This window comes from Meleagris gallopavo, chromosome 6 (genome assembly GCF_000146605.3).
Source record: "Meleagris gallopavo isolate NT-WF06-2002-E0010 breed Aviagen turkey brand Nicholas breeding stock chromosome 6, Turkey_5.1, whole genome shotgun sequence".
NCBI lineage: Eukaryota > Metazoa > Chordata > Aves > Galliformes > Phasianidae > Meleagris > Meleagris gallopavo.
This window is the reverse complement of record NC_015016.2, coordinates 13,786,129-13,797,647: the sequence shown is the minus strand read 5'-3', so window position 1 is coordinate 13,797,647 and position 11,519 is coordinate 13,786,129. Positions and strand designations below refer to the sequence as shown.

Below are 11,519 nucleotides of genomic sequence, written 5' to 3'. Positions count from 1 at the left end.
AAATATCTGAGGTGTGGCGGCCATAGTGGTGAGGCCAGTCTCTTTTCAGTGGTACGTGGAGACAGGACGAGGGGAAACGGACATAAGCTGCAGCATAGGAAGTTTCGCATGAATGTGCATAAGAACTTCTTTACGGTGAGGGTGACGGAGCACTGGAACAGGCTGCCCAGGGAGGTTGTGGAGTCTCCTTCTCTGGAGATATTCAAGTCTCGCCTGGACGCCTACCTGTGCGACCTGGTGTAGGGACCTGCTTTGGCAGGGGGGTTGGTCTCGATGATCTCTAGAGGTCCCTTCCAACCCCTACAATTCTGTGATTCTGTGATTCTTGCTCTGCTTCTTCCACTCATATTGGCCTTAATGGTAGCAGCACCTCTTAGCAAGGGGCAAGAAATCTTTGTGTTCTGTCAAAAAACTGCTCCATCGTTTCCACAAATAAAAAAATATCGGACCAGAAAGAAAGATTATACAGAGTAGATCTTGCACATGTATTGCCAGCTGGGTCATAGCTCCCATTTACAAAGTAAATTTCCAAGAAATGTTGCCAGAGCCCTTTTGATCCTAACAAAGACAGAGAATGTGCACAGCATCCAAAGCTGTTACACAGAGATCTCAATGTTGATGCTTCTCTGTGGTTTGTAGATGGCACACTTGCAAGTGATGAACTACACTCGTAACACTGTCAGTACAGAAATCTGATTCATTCTCTGGTATAAAGCAGGAAAATCCTTTAGGCCTGTCTTACACTCAAAGGTCAAATTAAAAGAGGTATGTTATCAGTCTTAAAATAGAAGAAAGGACAACTTAATAGCTTATAAATATATGCTTTATCTACTTAGCTGTGTATTTCTCATGGTAAGTATCTCTTTGTTTTCAGAACTAGCACAGAATTTCTTTTGTCATCATAGAACTGCAACATTTACCTTATGAATATCCACCAACTTTTCTTCTGATGTAGTTTTCCCTTGAATTATTTAGCTTCAAATTTATTATTTTTAGCAAACCAAATCATTTCAATCATTTATAATGCAAGTTATTTGCAGCCATATTTGCTATCTTATGACTAGTTTTTTTTTGTTAGTTAGTTAGTTTGTTTTTAAAGGCAGCAAATAACAAGATATTGATTGTCCAGCAAAGGTATCTATTCCAGTATGTGTTCCTTAGGAAAAGAAATTCTTTGTATTAAAAACATTTCCTTTTTTGTCATTCAACTATTAAACTTAATATAAAATTTAAATAGATTCCCAGTTCAGCTGAATCTTTTATAGAAGAGATCTGAGCATGCATTGAAATACAGATCATGACGATGAGGCTGGCTAATTTTCTTTTGGCTGGGCAAAACCTGCACTAAGTCCAGCTGCATCCTGTCTCTTCAGTAAGGAGAATGAAGCTGTGAGGAGTCTGGAGCAGAAGTCTTATTAGAGACAGCTGAGGAAACTGGGATGGTTCAGTCTGGAGAAGAGGAAACTTGTGGGAGGCCTCACTGCTCGCTACAACTGCCTGAAAGAAAGATGTAGGGAGGTGGGTGTTGGTCTCTTCTCCTAGGTAACAGCAATAGGTAGTGGCCTCAAGTTGTGCCAGTGGAGATTCAGGTTGGATATTAAGAAAAAAATTATTCCCAGAAGGGGAGGTATGGGCACAAGCTGCCTGGAGAGGTGGTGGAGTCAACTGGAGTCCCTGGAGGTGTTCAAGAAAAGAGTAGATGGATGTGGCACTGAGTGACATGGTCTTGAGTGATCACAGGCATGGGTTGATGGCTGGACTAGGTGATCTTAGTGGTCTTTCCAACCTTGATTCTATGATTCTGTGATACTGTGAGTGAGGGCCTAAGCCCTGGCCACTGATTTTCCCCAGCCTAGTGCTAGGTTGTATTAGTGTTAGGATAACAACTGTCCTTCACTGCTCAGTGTACTCCTGTGTTATCAGGTGCTCCCAAAGTTTCATTCCTGGTGCTTCTGTCTGTCCCGACAGACAGACGAACAGAACTTCCAAACTAAAGACATTAAAATTTGGTTCTTTCTGAGCAGCTCTCAGAGTAAGACTGAAGGTGGAAGGAGGGCAGAGCTCTGTAGCTCTTCCTCTCTGCTGTACTTTGTGCCAGTGAATGCTTTCCTTTCTGACTTCTGGTCTTGTCACAGAATACACTCATATCTTGCTCTTTGGACTGATTCATCCACTGTTTTTTTGATCCCATCTCCACTTACGGTTAAGCTGGTGTCAGCTGGTCAGTGTGTTCAGGGCATGTGCAGAGCACTGACTGCACCTTTTCAATACTCACTCAGATCAGATCCATATTTGTGAAGAATCTTCCTGACCTGGCCAGTGGTACCCAGGCTCTTTGGCACCTGTTTCTCCACCTGTTATCCACCAGATGATGTGGGTGCCCCTTACTTCCCTACAGTGCCCAAAATCCTTCTGTCTCCAGCCAGATACCCTGAGTGCTGTCAGTCCTTCTCAGGGCTGCTGCATGCCCTGCATGCTCCTGTATAAGGCTCAGCCACATTTTTTCATCTCTTGCATGACTTTCTATTTCATTTCTCCTGTTGTGACCTTCACTCCTCTCTTTCTCCCTGTTTCACAGTCACTGTCTACTGTTCTTTTCCCATATGAGTTTTTCCTTTCTTTCCATTTGCAACACTATGTTTCTAAATTTTATGCCTTTGGCACTGTTATTTCTTCTTCTTCTGCCTAGAAGATAAGGCTTACAGGCTTTTAGAATTTTAAATTATTTGGCAGATCAGCATAATTGAAGTGTAGAATAATGTTATGCTCAGGGCTTACAGTTACAGGAGGATGGGGGAGTAGCACTGTGCTTCTTTAGTCTACTAAAAATTCTCATTTGCTCCTGTGTGCAGAGATCACAGCTCCCAAACAGCTACTGATGTCTCCTAACTACATTTTTGAGCCAGACTTGGTCCATTCTCCTTCCTTATGCTATGTGAGAGCAGGAGGAGGGAAGGTAAATGTGACTGCTGATTAGAGTCACCCTCAAAATAAAGGCGGCTGAAGGAGACAGAAGCCAGCACTGGCTGCAGCGCGCCCCGGGTGCTGCACAGCCGCCATCCTTAGGAGGCACAGCAGTGTCACTGCAACCCTCAAGCCATGGCTACAGAGCTCTGCCCTCCTTCCACCTTCAGTCTTACTCTGAGAGCTGCTCAGAAAGAACCAAATTTTAATGTCTTTAGTTTGGAAGTTTTGTGCGTTATGTGTTCTAACTTTTCTCGGGGCTCGCTCATTCAAAGAGATCCTCCGGGTGCTTGCTTGTTTTTCACAGCTGCACCAAGCCTTGAAGGTAAGTGAGTTAATCTAAGGAGCAACATTTGTCTTTGTGACTTCCTTATTTACAGGAAAGAAAATTGTTTTCATCCTACTGGGTTGGAGGAAAAGCTGGCCGAGAATTCTCCCCCGTGTCTGTAGATATGCAAAAGTGTGTAAAGAATCGACCTGGAGAATTGTTATCAGTGTGTGTATCTCATCAAGCTTTGGATTTAACCCAAAGGCCCACGATGATTCTTTGTGAGCCATAAGTAAGGCATTGCATGTGCTTGGAGCTATTTAATACCTGGCAGCTTTAATTATCCTGCTCTATGTATGGCTGTAGAGTGTCAAGCACTAGCTAGTACTGACTTCAGATATTTAGATTCTTTTTAGTATCATTCCTGTAAAAAAGAAGTAATGAAAAGAACATCTACTTTACTATAATTATATAATGTCTTGTTAATCTAAAATACAATGAAATTGTGACTGTTAAATGTCTTTTAACCTATAATATAGTGTTTTTTGTCCTAATGCATGCTTGCTGAAATTACTGTTTCATGTATCCTTGATTGTTAATAAAAACATCCTAAACCTCCAGTCTTTTTTTGTCAGCTAGCCATACAAAACGACCACATGCCTCAAGAATTATCACTTGGGCTTTGTCCCACCTTTTGTCACATTTCTCTTTTTTTCTCTGTTTAGGTTCTTGTCCATCCATGCACCATTGATTTTATGTTGGTTCAGTAGTTTGCTTTGACACTGATAATAACTACAGCTGATGAAAGACAGTTTGCAGTTTGGTTTTGAGGATAGCTAGCGAATGTCCTAGCGTTGCTAGGTGGCTGGAGTGCTTAGAACATGGTCTTACTTCGTAGGGAACTGGCATGCCTTCTTGTCCCAAAAAACTGACTTCTGACCCAAACTGTAATGAAGTTATATCTCAGACTTTTCAATTCCAGTCTTAATTAGTGAGCTACTCTCTTCCGAGTAAAATTCTGTACCCCTTTCATGTGCTCTGCAGCTCATCTCCTGTGCTACTATTGCCTGGTGCAATAGTGTGAACCACACAGTAGCAGCTTTGAAAATTCCATTCTCCAGGCCTGTTCTACAGTTTTTTCCCTAATTCTTGCACCTAAGTATTGACTGTTGAGTTCTAACTGGACTGGAGCTTTCTCATCCCTCATTCTGATTCTAATGTGGATCCTGATGTCCTTTCTCCTGTATTTAGCAGCACACAGCAGTGTTATTTCAGATATGAATGATAAAAAAAAACTTCCATATGAGAGCTTTGCAGCTGTGTGGAAACGGATGGTGATACCCAGGTGTGCACTACAGTTATTTGATATGAAAACAGAATGTTAAAAAAACAGTGAAGTATCTACTGAACATTTGTTGTGTGGGATATCTAGGAATAACCAAAACACTTCAGTACAGAGAGATAATTTATATGAGAGGCACGGGGTGAACAAGCAGGGAGTCTTTAGGGTCAGCTGTAAGCTAACTAAGTTAAATGAATTCATGCAAGTTGACATGCAGCATTTTCTGTTTCGACATGAAGAAACTGCTGATGAAGCTTTGCACAAATATTAGGTAGCTTCACCACCATTTATATGTCCTCATAATTATTGTGAAGTATTAAAATAGACTATGATCGAAGATAATTGATTTTGCTTAGAAATACTTTATAAGATTGGTAATACTTTCATGCAAGAAAAGAGCTTCACAAGAGCGATGAACTCACAGTGGAATTGAGCTCAGTTGTTTTTACACAAGCCAGCTCTTCTACCAAGCTTTTTATCAAGCTTTAGCGTAGACCTTTATTTTAGGTAGACTTAAGACACTTGTCAGAGCATAGTTTAAAATGTTTGTCCCAGTGCAAAAAAGCATCTTACCTGGGTTTATTTCATTTTACTTCAATTTAGTTATCTGAGCCAAAAGTCATTCTTCTCACTCTAGATACATCTTTCTCATTACTTACTGGATATCATTTGATCAATTGCTAGTTAATCTATTAACACTACAGTGAATTTCCTCACTTACCAAATAACACGGCAAATAGACTTGGGACACCACTGAACCTACATAAAACCAGATGAACTTTATTGCTGCAGTACTAACAGCTTAATATCTTTAAAGAAAGCAAAAAGCAATGAAGTTTTGTAGCAAGAATTCTCCTGGGTCTAATTGAAAAATGGAAAAAAAAGAGATATTTTAGAAAGTCTGTGAGTAAAGGGTTTGTTTTCCCAAGTGAAGTATACTACTTGCTGAAGGACAGGAAATCTTAAGAATGTTCTGTTTTATCAGCTTTAAAAATAAGAATATTTTATCTAATCAGCCTTAAAACCCATCATAAAACTGTTAGCACTTGGAAGGTATTAGATAAGATTTAATATGATAAAAAACATTATTATTTTTGGTGCAGTTCTACTATTGGAGCTCTCTAGTCTTGTGAACTTGCTTGTAAACTAATTTGTTTCTTCTTCCTCATTCTTCAGAGTAATAATGCTCAGGAGTTCATTAGCACTTTTATTCTGTACAATTGCCTTGGAAGAATTTAGGTTGAATCCTTAGTGTAAGTATAGCATTAGATTGTTGTAATGCATACATTTTACATTTATATAATTCATGAAATATTAACAATATTTAAGCTGAAAGTATTCCATGAATTGTGTATAACATTCTAATTTGTAATTTCAGTACTTTAAGTCAACACCATTTTTCATCACAGGATCTTTGCAGCAACAAGTTCAGTAAGTAATGAGGAAAATCAAGGAACTGTAGATCAAACTGGCATGATCCCACATTCAAATATATAATTTATGCCTATTTTCTCATTGATGTAATTTATTACTGTTACTTACTATACTGTTAATTGCCAAGAAAATATATATTTTTTTCTCTAATGATACAGTAGAATCATAAAATCATTAAGGTTGCAAAGACCACTAAGATCACCTAGGCCAACCATCAACCCATGCCTGTGACCGCTCTAGACCATGTCACTCATCTCAGTGCCACATCCATCTCTCCTTTCCTTGAACGGTTCCAGGGATGGTGATTCTACCACCTCCAAAGGCAGCTTGTGCCAATGCCCCACTGCTCTTTCTGAGAAGAAATTTTTCCTAATATCCAGCCTGAATCTCCCTTGGCACAGCTTGAGGCCATTCTCTCTCACCCTACTGTTGTTACCTAGGAGAAGAGACCAACACCCACCTTTCTACAACTTTCAAGCAGTTGTAGATGGCAACCAGGTGTCCCCTGAGCCTCCACCTCTCCAAACACAACAATCCCAATTCAGCTGCTCCTCATAAGACTTGTCTTCCAGACCCCCTTGACTCTGTTGCCCTTCTTTGGACTGAATACAGAACTCAAGGTGCAGACTTACCATAGCTGAGAACAGAGGGAAAATATAATGTAAAAGAAAAATTATTTAACAAAACTCAAAAATAAAGAGCACTTTGTCAGCCTCTTTACAGTTATTCTGACCAGTACAGAAATGAAGGACCTCATTATTTTTCGCATAAAATTGATAAAGAATATTAAACTTGAGAGTTCTAATTCAGTATACAAATCAGTTCAAGTATCTTTACTAAGTGGCTAAAAGTAAATGACAGACTTTATTTTTGAGGTTTCTTATATGTCTGTGCATCCAGAGGCCTTCTGTCTTGAGGGAGACTGCTACTTGGACAGCGTCTGACATCTATTTCGAACATCACCATACATGTTTCTTGCTAAATGAGCACAGTATTTGGTGCTTCTGAATTTCAGAAATGTGTTATTTCAGCAAGATGTCTTTCCCATTCAGAGTAATGCCACCTTGAGATCTCCTGCAGACTAAGTCGTTCCCTTTAGTATTTCTGAGGCTTCTCTCTTCACATGGCTAACACTGTCTCATTCCCTACCCTCATTTCCATTACAGTAGGGTCCAGAGCTCTGTACAGGTCTCCCCTCAAAGTTCTCAGAGGACTCTGTAGCAGGTTTCACAGGGAAATTAGTTTTGTGCATTCATTTTTGAACCTGCCAGCCAGTTTCAAACCTATTTGTTAGTCTGCTGTGGTATGCATAATTAATGTTGAACTTCAGTCAGAGTTTTGTGAGCTCCTACAGTGATATGTATGTGTTCAATTGTATTCAACTCTTACTAATTTCATTAAGACAGAGACATCGTTTTAATAACCTTGCTGAAGAGAAATGATTGTGCAAAGAATAGGTCAGTAGTGAAGAACAGGCTACTATCCTTTTGTTGCTTTCAAATTTCTAAGAATTTTTATTACTGAAATTACTTCCTATCAAAATGCCATCAGTTTTAGTATCAGATTTTTTCTGGCCTTATTGCCAGTTCATTTGTCTGGTTGGATCATACCGTGAGCTATTCATGGGTTCGCATAAAAGGAATGCTTTCTCGTATGTGTAGAATTGGAAAGTTCAGAGGCCTGGTTCCATCTACTTGAAGAAGTAAAATGTGTTTTGTGGCAAACAAGCTTACTATTTCCACTAATTATAAGTAACATAGAAGAAGAAACTAGAATTTGAAGCTTGGAGAGCACGGTGCTTCCATAAATAGGTGGTTCTGTGTGGAAGGGAGCAGGAGAGCTTTCACTGTATCAGTGAAATATCTTCTTTGATGTGAAAGCCTAGCAAACATACAATTAGTGCGAACTGAAGAAAGCACAGGAATCTAGGCCACATGCAGATTGGTGAATGCTTTTCTTGTTTATTTGGCGTAGTCTTGCTATGCAAATATTGCTTAGTATCACTAGAACATATGAACAGCAAGAAAGTGAAATGACATGTCAGGCTGCTGGTGCTGCTAATGACAGCAGGGAAGAGTACAGGAAACGGGTCATGTATAGGGTGATCCTTGTGGTGGTATGTGTGCTCAGCTCTGACAGGTGGCAAGAAACAGATTTCCAGAGCTTGTGTTTGCATAGGGTTTGCAATGCTTATTAGTCACTAGAAATAAATGTGATGAACTTGTGCTGTATGTTTAAAAGCCATTAATATTTTTCATTTCTGTAATATCTAATAATTTCCAGTTAGCCTTTATTGTAAATGGTTGATTGATCAAACATTTTGCCCCATTTCTTCAATTTCATAAACGACAAATAACAATTTTTAACTTCTCCAGTCATTCATAATTCTATACCACTATTGTATCTGTTGGATAAGAAGGATTCTGATCTACTAGAAGCAAGTTTGTAATGCCTGTTTTTATCTTCGTCACCTTTTTTGCACTTCTATTTTTTTAATAAGAGATAGGAGTACCAAAAGTAAATGTAGCAGTCAAGATGTGGCCATGCCACCCATGCATACAGCAAGGCATTTTCTGCTGAATTTTAGTTTTCTTTGCCTGTTCTTTTTTTCTGATTATTTTATTTCAATTTTCCAACAGTTTTTTACATTACTTACCTAGTGCTAAGAGTTGGTTCTCCTTGGACAATGATGCCCATGTCTTCCTTGTTTCAGGAGAGGAGGGAAGCATTAACAGTGACTTCATATATATCTGTAATTGCATTTATTTTCCAATAGCATAATTTTCCAACTAGAGAAGTGATGATGACTTTTCCCCACATACACCTGTCATTTGATACTATAATACTTTCTACCACTATTCCCAGTACAAAGGTCAGTCTTAGTGGCTTATAGATCCCACTGTATTCCACATTTTTCTCATTAATGTCCCTGGTACTGGGATTTTAGAAGTCTAAGCTCTAATATCACCACATTTTGAAGGAGGGACTTGGAATTTGGCAGCAGAACCTCACTGATGTAATGAAGTGAATTTGCTGTTTTTATGACAGCCATCAAATTTTGGCAAAATAAGCTCCTGAAAAAAAACAATTCCCATCTGCTCAATAAAAACCTCTAGGTGTCTCTTACTTCTACCTATACACTGCCCAATTTGATTGCCTTCACCTCCACACTCTATTCTTCTACGGCTTATTAATTTTAGGAAAATTGTATCTATATGTAGAGTTCTTCATTTCCACACAGCTCCTACATAACACATATTAATTAGACACTTATTCTACTGCCTCTTGTAGGTACTGCAGCCATCAGATCCTTAGAACAGCTGTTTTATAGCTCTGTTGGCTAACAAAATGATAGTTTATTCAGAGGGCTTAGAGCTCAGCAGAACTTCTAACATTTCTGTTAATGGTATTAAAAGCTACTGTACTGCTAAAACTAAGATTATGGATAATGTTTGAGACTCTCATTGTTCAAGAACCAATGTGCGGAGGGCATGCAGGTGCAGTCTGACTGGAATGCATATCTGCTAGGCAGCTGTGTGTTAGAGAAGACAAAGAGAACTTGATTAGGAGGAGAAAAACAAAGTACAGTAACTAAGAAGGAAGGAGAAATTTCTCTGAGAGCCTGGAATTAACCTGTAATTGTTGGAGTCACTATATACATTTGCTATCAGCAAATAGATATGAAAACATTGAAAAGATATGTGACCTCTCTTCTGGTTCCTGTGGATAGGAACAAGTTCATGGACAGCCATCTGTGTGGCCAGTTTGAACACGCTAGTGTTGTTCAGAATCTGCATAGGGTAAAACATTTGCTTGATTAAATGTCTAGAGAGAGGAGGCAGAGAACAGAGTGTACATCTGTATCTCCAGCCTTTTTACAAAATATTTGTAGAGGTCTGTTCATATCAAAGCAAAAGAAAAACAACACAGAAGGCCCAATTTTAGAGGAATGCTAAATCGTGTGTTGAGGATTCTTCTTACAGATAGACCCGTCTGTAAAACCTTCATTTGGAGAACTTCGGTAAAAGTAATGTACTGTGGGCCTCTAACAGGGAGTCACTTAGTACTTTTCTTACAAGTTCCTTGCTTCCTTCAATGCATGAAGCATCATCCTCAGGGAATGAAATTGTCTCTAATACTTCCAGCTCATTTGTTTTCAGAATATACAAACAGAATGTGCAGTGAATGAAGTAGAAAAATGCCTCAGAAAATGAAAATATTAAGGCAGTCGAATAATCTGCAAGTAGGACTCAATTTCTCACCTCCTGTACAATCCTAGCCCTGTTATCCCAACAAAACTTGGAAAACTGGTGTAAGGTACAATTTGGAAATGTCATGATTTGTAGTGTGAGTTAACATTCTTATGTGCATCTGAAGACAGTGGGAATCCTGTTTGAATTACACCAAATGCTAACATCAGAAAAATTAAAGCTTTGCTAGCTCATGTTAAACCTCAAAACAGGTCAGCACTTCTGACTTTTGTCTCTTTATGCTCATGTATAAAATAACACCATGACCTCACCCATCATCCGAAGCATCTTTGAAAACGTCATTTCACAAGTACTCATGGTGGTGACTTGCACTGTAAAGAGGAAAAAGTCATGAGGAATTAATAATCCATTTCCAAAGTTATGTAATATACATATAACGTTATATGGATGTGTATCAACACAGAATGAAACTACTCGCAGCTGCTGGTTGAGGCTTTCCTGTTTTGTTAGTTTTCAGGTACCTGATATTAGTTTTTCTATGAGACTTTAAGATGTGTAAAGCACAGATAATTAGCAAGAATTAACATTTAGCAAGCACATTTATTTATGGTATTTCCTAACCCACAAAGTCTTGATCATACAACAATACATACTTACATACAGTTTTTATGCAAGCTCATTGCTTACACATTAGTCCAGTCTAGCAGTCTGCTAACGATTATCTCCTCACTGTGAAGTACAAACACACCATCAATGTGTTTTCACAAGTGGTTCAGTGTCAGTACCTTTCTAAAAAGTGATCGAGTTCATCTGGTTTCATGGGTTATGCCTTAGAAAATATATGATATAATGAACATACGCAGCTGCAGGTGTTTGTATATCTGTATTTTTAGAACATTAACCCCTAGCATTTGCTCTCACTTTCCCCAGTCTGCTGTGCAAGTGCTACTCCAGTTTGTTACGGACCTTATGGCAGGGATGGGCTTTCTGTTTGTCTTCTCAGGGATGATTTCTCCTCATTGTAGCGGAACACTCCCAATGAGAACGTTGGGTGTACCCCAGGGAGCGCTCGTTAAATTTTGCTTCATCTAAAATGCACTCTACTGTTGTATCTCAAGCTTCTCCTTGAATCTTGAGTTTGTACTTGATCTAAGCAGCTCGTAACGGGAGAATATCCCGTTACAGAAGTTATGCTTAGCGCTCCCCCCGTCCTCTGCACTTTAAAAGAGGATTCCCTCCGGGTCAGGTGCAGTGGAACTCGACTCGTTGTTTCCCCTCAGGGCCCGCCAGGCGGCGGCCG

The 11,519-nt window shown here is 39.3% G+C and overlaps 1 long non-coding RNA gene across 1 annotated transcript; it reads right to left on the bottom strand.

The window, feature by feature from the left end:
* Nucleotides 1-1,755: 1,755 nt before the first annotated feature.
* LOC109368134 lies at nucleotides 1,756-11,513 on the bottom strand. The gene is made up of 3 exons (XR_004160075.1): nucleotides 11,186-11,513; nucleotides 10,531-10,590; nucleotides 1,756-8,758 (listed from the first exon to the last, which is right to left on the bottom strand). It is a non-coding gene; the product is annotated as an uncharacterized LOC109368134 (long non-coding RNA).
* Between the last annotated feature and the right edge of the window lie 6 nt (nucleotides 11,514-11,519).